Source organism: Castor canadensis, chromosome 6, assembly GCF_047511655.1.
Source record: "Castor canadensis chromosome 6, mCasCan1.hap1v2, whole genome shotgun sequence".
Classification (NCBI taxonomy): domain Eukaryota; kingdom Metazoa; phylum Chordata; class Mammalia; order Rodentia; family Castoridae; genus Castor; species Castor canadensis.
This window is the reverse complement of record NC_133391.1, coordinates 18859964-18876776: the sequence shown is the minus strand read 5'-3', so window position 1 is coordinate 18876776 and position 16813 is coordinate 18859964. Positions and strand designations below refer to the sequence as shown.

The 16813-nt window shown below is 47.0% G+C and overlaps 1 protein-coding gene across 2 annotated transcripts in view; it reads left to right on the top strand.

The window, feature by feature from the left end:
• Positions 1-1085: 1085 nt before the first annotated feature.
• Positions 1086-16813, top strand: part of Rassf8 (Ras association domain family member 8) — a 77164-nt gene continuing 61436 nt past the window's right edge. Inside the window, exon 1 of one of the 2 annotated variants that reach the window (XM_020164721.2) lies at positions 1086-1211. The gene's annotated coding sequence lies outside the window, so the exon portion shown is untranslated. Of the gene's footprint in view, positions 1212-1290; positions 1937-16813 lie in introns of those variants that run through there. The other variant, XM_074075827.1, reaches the window with a different exon arrangement.

Sequence of the window (16813 nt, the reverse complement as noted above, 5' to 3'; positions counted from 1 at the left end):
GTTACAGAAAAGTCTTCCCCCAAGCCTTCAAATGTCAACTTGCCAAATTTAAACCTTACGAGCTAAGCTCTGGTTCCTTAGTTCACCTGGGAGGCGTAGGAACTAATAGGGTGTAGAGTAACTAAGGGTCAAAAAACAGGAAGAAACAAAGGGTCAAAAACACAACTCAGGACAAACCAGGTCCCAAGTCAGATGACCGTGCTTCACAGTTAATACCCGTGTTTTGGCCACAAAAGAGTGGCTGGAGTAAAAGGAGGAGGGTCTCATGGTTAGAGAGCTTTCACCCTCGTCTGCACCCCTCTCCCTTCACACAGCTGAGTTATGGGATGTGTGGCCGCTGCCTGGACCCAAGACTGAGTCCTGTCCAGCGGCTGGAGCGACTGCACGACTTGAAAAACCAGGGAAGAGTGAAAACAACATTTCTGCGTGCGCGTCCAGATGAAAGCAGAGATCCCTCCTGGACTCCGTGCTATTTTTAAAAGTGGGGGAGGTGCGTTTTCTGAATCTGAGCCCAGCTCTTTCCAAACTTTTGTTACTCACATCTGATTCATTCGCTGCTTTTTTTTTTTTTTAATCTTTTTCGTCCAGTGCCTCTGTCGCTGCCTGCTGCCAAGGGGACGTGAACCACAGCCACTCCAAACTTAAAAAGCCATGCAAACGCGTCGGTGGGGGCGAGGGCCCAGGCGGCTGTTGCAGGCAGGCCGCGGGCGCTGCGGGACTTGCAGGGCGCGCTCCCGGCCCGGCGGCCCCACAATGCAGCGCGGCGCGATCCGTTACAATGTGTCTGCGGGCGCGGGGGCGGGGCGGCTGCAACCCGAGCCGCCGAGGGGGCGCGCGGCCCCGCTGCTCTCGCGCGCGCTCGGTCCGCGACCCGGCGAAGGGGCGGAGCCGCCGGCCGCCCGGCCCGGCCCGGCCCGGCCCGACCCCCAGCCCGGCCCCCAGCCAGAGGCCCGGGTCGCGGAGCGAGCGACCGCGACTTCGCCGCCGCGCCCGCCCTGCGCCCCGCGCTCGCCGGTCCCTGTGTCTGTCCGTCCTTCAGTCCGCAGCGCGACGGCTCCGCTCCCGCCCCGCCCCGCCCGGCGGCCGCCCTCCAGCGCCGGCCCGCGAGCTGCGTGCGACCAGGGCGCCCCGGAGCCCGGGCCTCGCCGCTGCGGGACGCGCCCGGGAGCGCAGGGGACGCGGCGGCCTGCGGGGCTCCGCGCAGCAACTGAGTAAGTCAACTTCGCCCGCGCTTCGCCCGCACCCGAGAGTCCCTTCCTGCGCCGCCACCTCTCCTGCGCCTGAGACCCAAGGGTCCCCTCCTGCGCCGCCACCTCTCCTGCACCCTACACCCCGGGTCCCCTCTGCGCCCCACCTCTTCCGCGCCCCGCCGGTGCTGGACTGCACCGCGGAGCAGTGCAGTGGTGCGGGGCTCTGCCTCCCCCCAGCGTCCTTGGCAGGGGACTTGGAGGCCACTTTCGTGGGGAAGGGAAATGTGTGTCTGGCTTCTTTAACACTTTTTCCTCCAGATGGAAATCGGATGCTCGCCTGCCGGTGGCGTTGAGTGAACGTTGTTTTCCTCCTCTGGAAAAAAGTGATTGCTTTATAGGTTTTAAAATTTTGTTAGCGTGGTGACTGTCTTGCGGGTCTGTCCTCCCATGTCGCCAACCCCACTGGGGAGAGCAGTCCGGAAGAGGGGACTTCCAAAGTAATTCAGTTCTGCAAACTAGAAACTTTGAGAGGACCAATCAGAGGAAGTCTGAGTAGATGACTTCCAGGGGCGTGAGCTTTGAATGCGGGTCCCGCACAGCCCGGGTTTTATCGGTGGTTGCCGGGTGGGTAGCGCGGCGTTGCGTGGCGGCTGGAGCTTGGAGGAGCCGCCTGGTGTGGCCCACCGTCTGCCTGCCCGCACCGAACGTAGCTGAGCATTGCCGGTGAGCTTGGGGTCTACTTGCAGGTCAGTGCTGCCCTGGTCCTTAGGGACTTAGAAGGGACGTCATGGGGGGACTTTTCCTAGCGGGCTTAAGCCTGTTCAGTTAGCCCAGCCAATACATCAAAGCGTTACATATTTTTTAAAAAAAATTCTTCCAACCGGTGACAGCAGAGACGGACATTTATAGATTTCGTGGTACATCGTGGCGCAGCAATCCTTCATTGGTTCTGTTTCGTCCCCAGGAAGCAGCTCTTTAAATATACTCCATCTCTGCTTTTCTGTCCACTCTTTCTAGTAGGGGGATCCATATAGTTTTTCTTTCTCTCTTTTTCAAGTCTTGTGGTTGCCAGGAGTTGCGGTGTCCTTAGGAAGGAAGAAACGGAAACCGCGACGCTTTTATGATGGTCTTTCGGCATCCTGCTCTTGTGCGGGTGGCAGGAGTGAGTGCCGGCCAGCCCTCTGCAGGAAGAGGAGCAGGTGGACACCAGGATCAGGACACAGGGCACATGCAGCAGTTTGGGAAGTGGCTTATGTTTTATCATTTAGTGAGTTTATAATGGTGCTTTTGATTTTACTTATTTCCACAGAGAACTGCTCAAACCATCAAAATTACACACAACTCTCCCCTAGTTTAGGAAGACTGAACATACTTTGATGATTATTCCATTGAAGGATCAGATACAACAAAATGCAATTTGTAATGTAGGTGATTAGACCTTTCAAAAAGCTACCCCCCCCCAAGCGTCTCCACATGGTACTTTCCATAATAGACACTATAGGCAGTAGTGCATTGAGTTCTTTAGGTTCATTGATCAAGTCTTCTTTCTGGGCTTCATCAGCCCAGGGGGCGTCAGAGAGCCCCGTGAGGGAGCAGATCCTGGGCTGTGCGCAGAGGAAAGGCATGTCAGTGTGCAGACATGTCAGAGCACTGGTGGGGGGATGGGGGGAGGAGAGACAGTTACCAAGAAGGGAGGATGTGTGAGTCATGTTAGGATGCTCGTTTCCTCCATTTGGCATTTGGTTGAGCTTCTTGGGAATTGCAGATTTTAAATCCTGCATGATTGTGGTTTCGTTTGTCTTTGCCTTCTTTAAAAAAAAATAAACCTTGGCACTTTCTCATCTGAAGCCTCAGTGCTTGTCAACTGCAGCCTTCTGAACTGGGTGGCTTGTGTCAGACTTTGACTTGAACCCCTTGCATTTTGAGAAATGTTCTCATTATTTGATCTGTTTTACTTTGATGTTAAGACTTGGGAATAAAACCATTGTTTGCTGCTGAAAGTTGTCACTGTTTCATTGTGGTTAGTTCCTGGCATAATGGCTTTGCTAATTTATTATAAAATGTTAAGGTCCTAGATATCTTACTAGTATTGCAAAACTCTTTGAAGGAGAGGATATAAGGAAAGGGTGTAGGAGGGCGAATGTGGTGGAAATACTATGTACTCATGTATGAAAATGGAAAACTGAGACTGTTGAAACTATTCCAGGAATGGGAGGAAGGGAATAAAGGAGAACGATGGAAGGGTGAATTCAAGTATGATTTATTGTAAATTTCACAGTGTACCTCTGGTATAACAACAATATGATAAAAACAATTTATAAACTCTGTAGGTAGCAGTAGAGTGGGGGTGGGATTTGGATAGGAAAACTGCATCACAAATGTGAGGATTGGGGTTTTTAAAATAACGTACCTTCTGTTTACTCTCCGTGGATGCTAGTTTGTTCAAATTGTAAATAGGCTTCAAAATTCAAAATGTAGGGGTAGTTTCCAAGTATTCTGTGTGGTGGAAAGAATGTTTATCCTATATGGCCAGTGGCCTGACTTGGGTGGCAGGTCTGACTGTCATTTCCAGGGTGAGTTCAGCCAGGCCATGCTACTCATCTCTGTGACACACAATTTGCTCTCTGTCAAATGAGGACACTACTCCTAAAGGGGTGCTGTGACAACCTGGGCACCTAATGTAGTGCCTGACACATCTGAGATGGCCAGTAACAGGGACATCTCAGACTCCTCCAGAATGGAACCCTGACCATGCAGACTTTCCCACACTCCTGTTTCTCAACCCCCTAGAGAAGTCACTCACCCTGCTCTCTTTCTGTTCTGTGAGCCACTCCAAAGCAGTTCATCACAAAGACCTGCACGTGTTTCCTGCAAAATCTCTCTCAAACCTGTCTGATTGTCAGCCTCTGCTCTGCTGCCATGCAGGTCATGGTACCTCCACCAGGTCCAGCGCCCACAGGCTGCACCCCTCCCATTATGTTTTTCCCTCCAGAAGCCTGCAAAAGAAAAAGTCACTGCTGTGTTTAAGAATTCCAGGCTCCCAGAAAACACATTTGTTGTTGGGTAAGATAGGAAGCCCTCAAGGCTTCTGAAGCCCTGCCTGGCCTAACCTGCCTTCACCTGCATCTCCAGCTCCTTCTCGGCCAGCTCTGCAGCAGAGTCACCTCAGGGCCTTGCACCTGCCATTGGGCCCTCTCTTAGGACCTTCTTGAGTAACTTCTTGTCTCTCAAGTGCCCTTTCTTATAAAGGTTGCCCCTAAGAAGGACGCTCTTATCAACGTGAAAGTTAGAGCCTCTTTATTTTTCCTCAAATACAAACGTCTTTTCCTTTTCGATAGTTATCATAGTTTGTGCCATTTTATCGTATTGTTTAATTTTCTCTCTTGCCTTTAAGGGCAGTGATAATGCATACTTTATCCACCAGTGCCGTGTATGTATGTTGATATTGATGCATATAGATACTGATATTGAGATATATATATATATATATAATATATATATATACACTGATATATATATACCGATATATATGTATATATATAAAAGTTGATGTAATGAGTAAAATAATAGTATCAGTTTTGTGTTTGTATCTTGACTACCTTTTTTAATCACTGTTAAATTAGCTGTTGCTATGCCAACCCTTTCCAGTGTTCTGCCTTCTCTGGTTATGTGAATAATACGAGGCAGCCTTTTCAGATATCAGGAAACATGATGCATTCGGGCTCTGTGGAAAGTTCATAGCTTACAATAAACCCAGTCACCTTCTAATGAGTGTTAGCCTTGTGGTTCTCTGTTGTAGATAATCCTTTTTCTAAGTACATCATTAAAATAATTATGCTTTTTTCATCAGCACAGGATTACTGAAAGGAAAAAAATCTTACTATGCCATACTATTTTACACAGTGTCACATGGTAGCATGCCAGTTGGCTGTGCCAGACCTCAAAGGAAGACTGGGGAAACTGCAGTGAAAAACAAAGAGTTAGCGGCGAGGGGTGCTCAGCGTTGTCCCGTTGCTGGCCTGACACACATCACCAAACTCCCTAAGAAAGAGGAGCCAACAGAAGTGGGGAGTTCTTTTTCCCTCTCCCTAAAGCATACCTTGTTCTAGCCAAAAAGTCTCATGACCTTCCAAGGCCAAGGAAGGCTTAAAGCTGCTTTTACAAATACTAGTTTGAGTGCTATAATGCAGTATTTATGTCTTTGTCACTGATGCTCAGAGCTCCATCTTACATGGTCACTTGCTTTGCCTCTTGTTTTCAAGGCCTGCGGGTTTTTCTTCAGTGTTTTCTCATCATACCTTTAGTGTCTATGTAATTTCAGTTCATTTCTAGCTGTGGACTTTGCCGGTCATTAAGTATATAGGGTCTGTCCAAGTTGATTCTGGGGTCTTCACCTCGACACCACTGAGTGGACGCCCAGCTTCACCCAGCCTGCATGCTCTTGGGTTGGAGAACAGGGAGGGTGACAGCAGCGTGTGGAGCCCTTGTGACAGGCCGAGCCCTGGCTGGCCACTGTCAGAGGAGTGCAAGTGCTACTCACCTGGTCACAGCCATAGAAGGAAGCCTACACTCTCATATGCTTGCCCCACTCAGGAAATTGTCCCCACCCCCTTCTCCTGCTTTTCAAGTTAGGACACAGACCCCCGTATCCCCTCTTGCTGCTCTTCAGACCCACCTTTACCTATATGAAAAGGTCACGACTGGCTGGAGAGGGCCACAGTCACCATGTGACTTGCTTTCTGGCCCCCAGGACATTTGCACCACTGTGGAGGGAGTTATGGTTGGGAGCCCTTGGTATTTTCTGTCCCTCATGTGTCTGTGCCTGCTGGTTACCAGGGTGACCTTGAACAAATTGCCTGGTGTTTCTTAGCACTAATAATATTTATTACCTACTTATTTCATAGTCTCACTACAGGATTAAGAAATCAGTTCTTTTTTTATTTTATTTTTAACACATTCAGCTGTATCACAAGCTCATTAATTTTAACTCCAGGGCTGTCCAAGTTTTATGCATTAAAATGTTTTCTTATAGCAGTGTATGTTTTGCTCTCATTTTGAAAATAAGTCAGATGTAAGTGTAGGTTGTACACTTATGATTTGCAATTATTTTCCATCAGGTTTTATTCACATTGTGAATATTTTGTCATTCTTGTTAGCTGTTATCGGCTTCTGTTTGCTAAATCATATTTATCCTTAGTTATAGAAGTTTTATTATTAAAAGCCAGGTAAAATTATCCTTCCAAATATAAGTATATATGTCAAAATACTGGAGTTCTTTTAATGGATAGACGTCCATCTATTCTTAGTTTTGTTTAAAATATTTGAACAGGTTTATAATCTGTGCAGCTCTGCTGTAGAACTTTCATTGGGAAACAGGTTGAGGATATTTCATCACACCAGGTAAGCTCTGGCATTTCTCTGAGAGCTTCTGTTGCCTTGAAAACCTTAAAGTACCTTATTTGTGCCTTACCTTTTCTTTCTAAAGTGGCTTCATTGCGACAAAATTGATACCCAATAGACCATGCACACTTACCTGTACAGTTTTACAAGCTTTGACATTTATATCTAAATATATCTGTGAAATCATCGCCACAATCAAAATAATGAACATAGTCACCCCCATTCCCTCCTTTAATTTCTCCCCTTCCCTTATCCCTTCTTCAAAACCAGTGCTCTGGGGCTGCACCTAGAGTGGCTTGAGAGTCTGTACCCGGAGGTCAATGGATTGTGCGATGTGCTGCTTTCACTCGAGTCCTTATGGGTGGTTCATTCATGTCGACAGATTGACAGTACTGTATCCCTCTTTGCTGTTAGGTGCTCCATTGTATAACTATGGAGCCACTTGTTTATCTATTCTGTTTATCTATTGATGGACACTCTTGTTGCTCCCCGCAGTCAGTGGCATGCTTAGCTTTGTAACAGAGTGGCAAATGTCTTTCAGAGGATTGTCCCATTTTCATTCCTAACCAGCAGTGTGAGCAGTATGTGTGTACCTTGTACTTACTTCCTCCCCTGGTGTAATCAAGTCTTTTAGTTTGCATTTCTCTGATGGCCACCGGTGCTGAGGCTTTTTTTTTTTGCTCCCTTTGTATCTTCTTTAGTGAAGTTTCTCTTCAAGTCTTTGCCTTGATTTTATTAGGTTGTTTTCTTATGATTGAATCTTGAGATGTTTTATATATTTAGGATGCAAGTCATTCTTGAAATGTGTTTTGCTAAGAGCTTTTCCACATTTGTAGCTTGTCTTTTCACTCTCTTCGTGGTGACTTGAAATCCAGCTTATAAATTTGTTCTTTTACATGGATTGTGCGTCTGAGGTAGTATTTATAAAATCTCTGCCCACCCAAGGTCACAAAGATTTTGTCCTATGTCTTTTAGAAGTTTTATTACAGTGTTAGGTTTCAGATTTAGAACTATGGCTATTTGTGTTCATTTCTAGGTGAATAATGTGAGTTATGGATCAGAGCTCATTTTCTGCATATAGAAATCCAATTGTTTCAACATTATTTGTTAAGAAGAGTATTTTTTTTCTCCACTTAGTTGCCTTTGCCTTTTCCCTACAATCGGTTGTCTGTCATGTTCCTTTTTGCTGTATTAATTGGCATTCTCAGCCAGATAACGCAGCCTAAATGAAAAGCCACTGATCCCAGCTCTTGATACTGTGCTTTTGTCACTTTCTATAAAATCTCTCATTTCCTTACTGTAGCATTATGGAAACCCTACTGGTTCTTTTTCTTTTTTTTTTTTATTATTTCCTGCTATTACAATAATAAAGTTACACTTCCCCTTTTTGAATTTCAAATACCTTTTGTTCCTTCTTGCTAATGACAGTTATTTGACTGGTTTCCCTTTTGGAAAATCTTCAGCCCTAGATCTGTCCTTCCTTGTACTTTTCCTAGCCCTGCCTGTCTGTCCCCTTTGCTGTTGTATTTGAGAGCAAGGGCACAAGATGTGTGTTGGAAAGATGCCTACTTAAGAACCTGATTGTTCCTGGTGGCCTTGGAGAAGTTAGGAGCTGTGGTGACCCTTCATGATCCCAGTCTTTAAGTCAGGCTGTGAGTTTCCCACTCAGTGTTGTTTTGAAACAGGGAGGTGTCGCTGTATGTTCATACATGGCAGTGATGCATGTCAGGGGCCTCCTCACTGGCTCCAGGGGCTCCTTGTACTTGTGCTGTCTGAACTGGAATCCTGCCAGGCCCCAGTGCTCTGGGGAAGCCAGTTGCTGACTCCTCCACAGCCTGGCCAGTCCAGGCAGGGACAGCAGGGAAGTGTTCTCCACTCCCATCATTCACTGCTGAATTTATCAGCCTTCTTAACTGCTGTCTGCACCTGGGACCCCTGCTCCACCCATCCTCCCTGTGTCCCTGAAGACCTCTTGGACACACCGATGTCACTGTGTCACTGACCTGCCTGCAGGGTTGAAATCAGGCAGGACCTCTGACCTCTGGCTGTGACCTGCTTGGGCCTGCCAGGTGGCTGTCCTGGCTGGTTACTTATCTGCCCTTCTACCCCTTGGCCACAATCACATTCCCTGCTCTAGCAGGAGTAAGTTAATAAATTGTCTTATGGGTGACGAAACGTCTGGATGTGCTGTTTGATCCCATGGTAAAAAAGGTCCCACCCCTCCAAATACTCAGTGCCCCAAGTTGCCCTCGAGGAGGAACACATGTACTTAGAGCTCATCTTGTCCTCTAGCGTGTGCACACCTACTTGTCTTTTTGCTTTCACCGGGACCCTACCTCACTGAGGGACTCCACGTAAGCTCATTTGTTTGCATGTTCAAAGTGCTGAGCGGCTTTAAGTGTGCCATCCCTGGTGGTGTTCCAGGAGTGAGTATAAGTTGGTTCTCTGAAGTTTTATAACCATAACCACTTGCCCCCTTGCTGCTGGATGGAGCCTTTTTTTTTTTTTTAATAGTGAAACAGCTTTGTCTATACTAAAGTTCTCTTGTGGCTAGTGGCTCCCTTCTTTCTTTGGGGTACTGGGGGCCCCAGCAGCCCTTGATGTCCAAATGCCCCTCACCTCTTATACTGCAGGAGTCTTGGTGGGCTGTCTGAGGCTGTGCTCATCCTCCATCCTCAGCCTTCTGAGGACCAAGTCAGGGCCAAGTTCGCACCCTTGCCCTGATCTTCCTGTTGCACATTGAAGTGAAAACTCCTGCCTGTGGCTCTGCTGTGTTCTCACTTATCATTGGCTTCTAATCATCCCTGGCTCTTCAGAGGTCATCTGTATCTTCATCCCTATGCGAAAAAAAAAATGGGGGGGAGGGGGAGAAAAATAAAAAAAGCACAAAGAAAAAAAAATTAGCTCGGCACCAGTGGCTCAAGACATAGGTCCTGAGTTCAAACTCCAATACTGGGGGAAAAAATTCACACTCTGCTGTTTTTATTAACTCTCTTGTTTGTGTTGTGATTGTGTATGTCTTTTTTTAAGCACTTGAGAAACTACACCATCAGATCTGATGGGGTTAATAATGTTTGTAAAACCTTTTAAAACATTTTAAACACAACAGACCCCCATATCACAGGCCAGCAGATGAGAAGGCAGACACCCAGGTCAGTTTTCAGTTTGTCCAGGACCTCGAGTCTGTGCATTTGCAATGTGGACACTCAGGAGAGAAGGCTCCAGATTTGTGTCATGTTTCCTCACTGCTGGACGGGGTCTTCCTGAGAGCAGCGCCCTGTTTAGCTCTCCACCCACTGTTAGCTCTGAGTCTCAGGACTCTTGGGCCTTGGTAATTGCTTGTTGAATGCATTTGCTGTGTTGTTCAGAATTTCCATCCCCAAGCAGGGCCCACTGAACTGCCTGCAATAGTTTAACTGTGCTGACAACATGGAGAGCGTGGGACATAGCTGAGGATAGCATTCGTGCCCAGCACTGGCAGGAGTGGGTTTCCCCTGGCTTCTGAAACTGCCTCAGTGTCAGACCTGATGGCTTCAGGGGAGTCACCAAGCTCCTGAGGGGTGTGAGGGGAGTGATGCCCTGTGCCAGGGAAGCGGTATTGAACAATGAGGAGTGGCCAGTGCATAAGTAATTACATAAGGCTACAATATATGATGTAAATGCAAAAGACAGAGTAAGGACGAGTGACCAGAAGACTTCAGGGTACTGCTATGGCAGTTTCTATGGCAAACATTGGAAACACTTAATGGTTGCTACCAGTGCACCATTAGGCAAATTGTGGTTAGGCACTGTTATAGTCACTAAAGTATTTCTGAAGAATTGACAGTAATTTGACTAAATGATGCTTTTTTGTTAGGTGACACTGGGCTTTGTGTTTGCTAGGCAGAGCCATGTCTGTAGCCCTTTTTGCTTTAGTTATTTTTCAGATAGGGTTTTTGCCCAGGGTCAGCCTTGGACCACAATCCTCCTAACTTTGCTTTCTGCATTGCTGGGATGACAGGTGCACATCACTATACCTGGCTGTTGATTGAGATGGGGTCTTGAGAACTTTTTGCTGAGGTGGACCTCAAACCACAATCGTCCCAGTTTCAGACTCCCAGATAGCTAGGATTACAGGTGTGAGCCACTGGCACCAGGTTATAATGTTGATGATGATGTTGGTGTTTTTTTCCTCCCCAAAGGAAAAAAAGCGCAAGAATGAAACACACCAAAATATTTACATTCCTTTGACTCCACCTTGTGTGTTGTATGTGTTTTATGTGTGTGCTCTGTAGAAATATGTGTGCGTAAACACATACATAAACAGTTAATTGAGTTTTACACACCGAGCATAACCAGGCAGCAAGTGCCAGATCAAGACATAGGTTGCCATCGGCACACCCACAGGTCCCCACACCAGCAACTTGTAGTGGCATCCTATCGTAGTGACTGCCTTTGTTCCGGGCATAGTGAGGTCTTACACATACCTGCCCTCGCACACTCAGGTTGGGGCAATTCACCTGTACTGTGTGGATGGAGTCCTAGGATCTTCATTCTGACTCATTATGGATGACTTTTAATCTCAGTCTTCTTGTTTTTATTTTTATGATCTCCAATTTGGAGCATGCATTTTGTAAACATAAAAAGATAACATCGTGTTTGTTTTGTGCGTAGTGCTAGCAATGAACTCAGGACCTCAGGAACTCTGGTTGTGTACTCCACCGCTGAGCTACACCCTCAGCCCAGTGTGTGGGTTTTCAAAGAGGCAACGGCAAGCTTATTTATGAAAGTGCCTGGGTGGGTTCAGTTGGTCAATTTGGTGACAACGTGGGACACATGAAGGGGAGTGAGAAAACAAGTCGGGGTTGTACTGATGACACAGGTGTGGAGCATGTGACATGCCTGGAGTCAAGAGACCCAGACTTTGTTGCTCTGTCAGTTGGTGTCAGAAAGGCTCTGGGGCTGCCCCGCCCCCCATCACTCTCTGTGCTCAGTGAGCGCAGAGACCCAGGGGAAGGAAGGAAAGAGGCTCCACAGCCTGCATGGGCTGAGGTTGGACACAAATGTAAGCATGGGGTGTGGTTTTCACCTCACAAGATTCATTTGTTATGCTTTATTATTAAGGTGTTCTTTCCTGATCATACAAGTGAGGGAGGTAGGAACAGAGAGAAAAGGGGAGGAGGTGGACAGCCCAGCTGAGAGGTGAGAAATGCCACTGCGGCTGTGCAGAAAACACCTTGGTTTCATGGGAGCCCTTGGAAGCCTACATTGGTTCGACATGTCTCCTTCCAAAGCCATTTACTCTAAAAGGAAAAGCTAAGGTTTAATCTAGCCCATGAAATGTACAAAGCAGGGAATGGCTACTATGTACTGTTTTAATGCTGTGTTTTCTAAACACAGTACAGTCCTGGAAGGCACTGAGCCCAGTTAATGGCGAAGCAACCCCAGATTTCGTAATGTAAAATCTGAGTAAGTTGAAATCTTGTCTTTCAGCCTGAGAAGGGCTGGATGGGCCAGGTTGGAATCCTGTCTGTGGATGGTGCTGTCTTTTGGGGTGGGGGGTGCTCAATGCTGTATACATTGCTGGGGTGCTTTCAGCCTGGCTGCATGATGGCAGGTGAGCTGTCTGTAGATGATTGATGTTCGTGGGGTGGGTGGGGCCTTTTCTCCCCCATTGACTCACTCAGGCAGTGTCTGTGGTGCTGGTGAGATGGATATGCAAAAAGAACCAACCTTATCTTCCAGATATTCTGCTAGAATGAGGGACCAGGCATTTAAACAAATAGTGTGATAGTGGGTAGAATGGAGTTGCCTTTTGGTGGATGGGGTGGAGGTGAATACTTCTGGAAAGTTTTTCCTAAATCTGCCTGAGGAAGTCAAAGGCATGGACATGCAAGTACCTTGGGGAGGCAGCCCAGTGTCTGGAGGCACTCAGTGTGAGAAGAGGGACTGGTCACATGGCTTTAGTCCAAGGCGTGATGCTTTTATGAACAAGCCTTCTTTCTGCTGGTCTTCCACTCCTGGACCAGGCTGCCTCTGTCTTCAGTTTCCCACCTGCTGAGTTCAGAATGAGCCAGGTATGTTACACCTAATCCTGATACATGTGACTGGGACTCTCCTGCTTCTGCACTGATTACTGACAAAGTTGTAATTTGGGCTTAGAATTTTAGGACATTTCCTCAGCAGACAAGTTCATTCCCTTGGTATTGACTCTCCTCACTCAGTTTTTCAGAGCATTAGTTTTTTTGTTTTTTGGTTTTTTTCTTGTTTTTGTTGTGGTACTCAGAGCCTATACCTTGAGCCACTCTGCTAGCCCTCTTTTTGTGATTTTTTTTTTTTTTTTTTTCCTGAGATAGGGGCTCGAGAACTATTTGCCTGGGGCTGGCTTCAAGCTGCTCTTCTCCTGATCTCTGCCTCCTGAGTAGCTAGGATTACAGGCATGAACCACTGGCACCCGGTCAGAGCATTAGTTTTTCAGCCCTTTTGTGCCTGTATCTTCTTTGATTCTTAGCAATAATTGGAAGTAGTCAGGTCCAGCCATTTATAGTTAGGGCAATCAGGTCAGAAAGTAGAAGTGGACACCCCAGGATCATTCAGCAGTAAGTGTTCCATCTAAGAGCAGAGGCATCCTCCTTATGAGCCTGTTCTGTCCGGGTCTATCCATCCATCCTTCCACAGCACCTTCCCTGAGTGACTCTGACTTAGTACCCAAAATGCATGCTGGCTGTGCCCTTCCATCAGCGAGATACTCGCACGGATTCATTCACGGGGCTGTGACTTAAGTGTTTTGAAATGGCTGAGATGATAGCTCCATTTGTAACTTTAGCACAGAGAGGAACCACCTGGTCATAGGGGTCTCTGCCTATGACCATCTGGTTATTTGTCTGCCCTCCATGTGACATCGCCCAGCTTCTTAGTGAGTCTCTTCCACTCAGCTGACCATTTGGTTTTATTTTCTGCAAAAATGAGCCAAATCATTGCAGTTTGTGTTCTTGATCTTATGATTAGCAGGATAACTATTTCCCATCTTTCAGTTATAAAACAAGCTGACAGTTAACTGTGTACTGTCTTAGTGAACTTGGGTGGTAATGTGACTTGCCAACTTAAGTCCACAAAAACATCAGACTCTTGCTTTGCAAGTATATGCTTTGCTTTTGCCCAAAGTAGCAAGTTAGCTTTTTAAAGTCCTCACTGAGAACAGCAAGGTTGTGAGGCAGCCATGGGGCAGAGGTGCAGTCTTCACAGAGAAGTGGCACTGACACCTGGTCAGCTCCCAGACATAGGTGGTATTGGCACCAGGGGACTCCGAGGCCACTGCACCATGTTCTTCTTTAGAACAGTCACTGAGGAGTAGAACTGGAAGCTGGAAATGGCTCGTGCCTGTCATCCAGCTACTTGGGAGGTGGAGGCAGGTGGATTTGGTGTTCAAGGCCAGCCTGGGTAAAGTTAAAAAGATCCTGTCTCAAAAACAAAAACAAACAAACAAAAAGGCTGGGGGCATGGTTCACGTGGTAGAGCTCTTGCCTAGCCTGCAGGAGACCCTGGGCTCAATCTCTAGTACAACAAGAAACCAGAATGGCACCAGAAGGTGATGTGGTTAGTGGTACAGCAGGGCAGCAGTGCTGATGCTCACCTGTTCAGCTCCTCAGCTGCCCCATGCTGCAGGGCTTGGCTTGGCCCTCTGCAATGTTCATGTCTGCTGGGCCTTTCGTGGGAGTGCAGACACTGCTCCGCTAACACTATCAAAAGTACAGTAGGATCTGTGAGTGGTTCTGCTCTTGTGATGGGAAGAGCCAGCATGGAGCTCTGTTCCATGCTAAGGTAAAATCATGTTGTGTTCCAGCTCCTAATAACCAGGACTTGGCCTGTGTGAATACCCTTTGTATTCTGTGGTCAGGTGGCCCACCTCCACCTGTCTAGGAAGTAGAGTGCCCTCATTCCTCTCTTTATTAATTCTCACTTAATGTTATGCATATGATTACAGTAATGCAGGCATTAATTACTGTAACTGTTATAATAGTAAGAATTGTCCAGCGTGTTTTAGGTTTTGGACTGAAGCATGTATTTGTGCATATATATGTGGGGAGGGATTTCAGAAACCACAGAATGGAGGCCTTAGAAAGACATCAGAAGGCCAGCACCCTTTCATCTCTCACCATGAGTCACAGGGCTGTAATAGTAATGCAGGTGGCTGGGGGGGCTCATGGCTCAAGGTCAGTTTCCCACCCATTCCGTGCCTTGATTGGCACAGCAGCCTGTAAGAATGGGAGGCCATGCATTGAGCCTCCCATTCTCCATGCAGAGTTAAGTCACAGAAGAATGACACACCGTGTCATACAACAGGGAGCCAGGCAGTCTCCCCACAGTGCAGTTAGCGCCAGCTCCTCCGTGTCTTTTCTTGATTGGGAGGTGGATAATGGTCTCCACCCAGGAGACCTACATGTTAACTATCTCTCCACAGCCTCTTTAACAGGTAGCTGTATTTCTGGCTCAAGCTCCTTGGACTTCTATCTTTATTTCTAGTGACTACCTGCACACAGATGTAACTTTCAGATAAGCATCACTAGCAAGTGGTACGAAACCATTGGCCCACCTGGCAAGGATATGCAATGCTGGCTCTGGTCTCTCTTTTTAGGTGTTCAGAGTCATCTTTCAGATGTGGCAGCATGGTGGCAGGATGGATTCTTGCACTTCTCATTACTGTCAGGGTGCTGGTCACTGGGGTAGTGGAAGTCAGTGTGCTGATCACTGTGTGGCTTTATTTTTGATGCCCTTAATTTTTCTGCTTCCAGTCTGGGTCACCAGAAAATAGGAGGTCCAGAATGAAAAAAGCACAGAAAACTCAATGGAAGGGTTTCGTTGGTGATGGGGCGGATGCTTCTGCCAGCTCTTGATGGGGTTTGAGAGCTAACAGGACACTGGGTCTAGGGGAGGAAGAAGTCAGTTACACCTGTTCTGTTAACCACTGCATGTTTGAGAGTGGAAAAGGGACAGTATATGTTCTGGTCTAGGTGGAGTTATCTTGAATGCCACTAGAAATAAAGATAGAAGCCCAAGGAGCCTGAGCCAGAAATACAGCACAGGCCATCATTCTCTCACCATGATTGCTTGACAGATGACACGGGCAGTGGTCTGATGAGCAATAAGTGGATAAATGTGTCCTGCAGAGGGAAGGGTCAAGTGGTAGAGCACTTGCTTAGCATTCAAGAGGCCCTGGGTTTAGTCTCCAGTACCATGAAAGGTCTTTTTACTTTTTTCTTTTCTTTTCTCTTCTCTTCTCTTCTCGTCTTTCTTTTTTGATGCCCCATTTTGCCTCTGCAGAAGTAGGCACAGAATACTGACAGGCGTAGGTGGGATGGAGGCAGGACTCTGCACAAGAGCAGTTCCCTACTGCAGTATCACTGGCACTCCATGCCCAGCATGTCGCCATTCTCTGTTTTCCAGGAGAATGGACCCATGGCTGCGGGTGTCTCTGTACACTGTGGAAAGGGAGGTGACACTTAAACCCAGGTTCATAGGGCAAAGGTTGGCAGTGGGTAAAAGTTTGGATCTGAGCAACTGGATTTCATCCTCAGGTCACTTCTTTCTGCTGTCATCATGTTTCAAAACCAATTGAAGCAAACATGATGTGTAGTCAGCTGTCTTCAGGAGATTTATTCTAGCAAGATCCTCAGCCCACAAACAAGACCTTCTCTGCTGTTTGGCTCAGTGGGTATTTTGCCGTAACACTCATGATTACACATTTTCCTCCCCAAAGGAAGCCAGAGCACCTCACATAGTCTATTTTGGGAAAAAAGTACACGCATACACACAGCAGAATGCTCATTATCTTCAGTGTAAAGAACATCTAACTTCAAAAGTAAATGCCTTCTGCTGGGGGGTGGAGATCCTGCTCTGTGTCACTCCTGTGCATTCCGCGAGCCTGGGGCTGAGGCAGGGGGCCTCTCCCTCCCCTGCCTTGGTCGTTTGGCATAGCTGAGTTACATGAGGACAATTATGTAAAGAAGAATTTTTATATGATATTGTCCTGTTCTTAAACAAACCAGTCATAACTTTTACAATTCAATATAAATTCCATAAACAAAGCCATGTGTGTCATGCTGGCTCACTTGTTTTCGTTTGCAGGTTTGTTGACTTAAATCACAGTAAGAATGTAGAACTGAGTGACTAGTAGAGGTGTGGGTCTGTGCTAAATCCCATGCCCGAATTTCTGTTTAATTTTCACAACTCAGCCTAGTACACTT